The 1,263-nt window shown below is 33.6% G+C and overlaps 1 pseudogene; it reads left to right on the top strand.

Annotated features, from left to right (window-relative positions):
- The first annotated feature begins 496 nt into the window (after positions 1–496).
- LOC102593438 (ribulose bisphosphate carboxylase/oxygenase activase 2, chloroplastic-like) lies at positions 497–932 on the top strand (annotated as a pseudogene).
- Positions 933–1,263: the final 331 nt, after the last annotated feature.

Here is a 1,263-nt window from a genome sequence, read left to right as displayed (position 1 = left end):
TGTATTAGAAATACCGTAAACTCATGGTATATCACGAGGCTAGACTCAAAGGGGTAGGTAGACTGTAGAAATTAGTTTGTTATGCTACATTGTGTAATTATCATACAGTGCGGTTAAATGGTACAAGAAAATTGATGTACCAAGTTTGAGTTGATATAGCTAAGAAGTTTAATAAATTTAGAGAGCCTATGTAGTAAAATTTGCATGCAGGCACAAGAAACTATTACTTGGTTTGTACCATCTATGCACATAATTTTTGAAGATCTCTATTTGTTCTTCCCTAAAGTTTCACATATATGCTTTCTACTCTCACATCAATCATACCGTCATCACTAAATTTATGCAATTTTAGATTTATATTTTTTCATTTGCTATTTTGTCATTTTTTTCTTATTTCTTTGTTGATATTCTTCGCCAACAAATGACTATGCAAAGCATACACCACATGGAAAAACCGACACCACATGAAAATATAAAATGTTGGGCCAGTGCTTGAATGGGTATATTTAGAACTGACAATGTTCCTGAGGAAGCTGTGGTAAAGATTGTATATTGCTTCCATGTACGATCTATTGGTACAAATACTCGGGAATTCAAAATGAAATTTTATTTTGTTGATTACTGATGTGTATCCATTTTTTGTGGTAACAAATTTCTTTGGTGCTCTGAGAGCACGAATATATGATGATGAAGAGAGGAAATGGGTTTTAGGCACTGGAATTGAAGCCATTGAGGAAAAACTTTGGAACTCTAAAGAGGGACCCCCAACTTTTGACCAGCATAAATTACCCTTGAGAAGCTCTTTGGGTATGGTAACCTGCTTATTCAAGAGCAAAAGAATGTTATGAGAGTCCAGTTGGCTGAAAGCTATCTTAAAAGATGCAACTCTCAAAAATGCTAGCGTGGCTGCCATCAACATTGGAAATTACTAAGAACCTTCACCAATCTCAGGTCTAAACTTGAGGTTGGGACATTTTATTCTCAAAATCTTTAATAATAAAATTGAAATTCACAGAAAAAAATTCTCTAAATTTTTTTCATTATTGTGTGGATGCAGGGGTGTGACATGATAATGGTCATGTTTCTTGAAGTCTCTAATGATTCAACTTCAAGGGGTGATGTATTTCTACAACTTTTTTGAGGCAATTTGTAAGGGTTTGCTATAGAAGGTGACAAAACTGTTAAATATTGTGTAAATCAATTGTGTTCAGAGTTAAGGGAATAAAAACTCCAAATAATATTTTGCTTTTAGTTTTTGTCATT

Source organism: Solanum tuberosum, unplaced genomic scaffold, assembly GCF_000226075.1.
Source record: "Solanum tuberosum cultivar DM 1-3 516 R44 unplaced genomic scaffold, SolTub_3.0 scf00052, whole genome shotgun sequence".
In the NCBI taxonomy this organism is placed as follows: domain Eukaryota; kingdom Viridiplantae; phylum Streptophyta; class Magnoliopsida; order Solanales; family Solanaceae; genus Solanum; species Solanum tuberosum.
The sequence above is the reverse complement of the archived record's forward strand: the minus strand, read 5'-3'. Positions and strand labels throughout refer to the sequence as shown.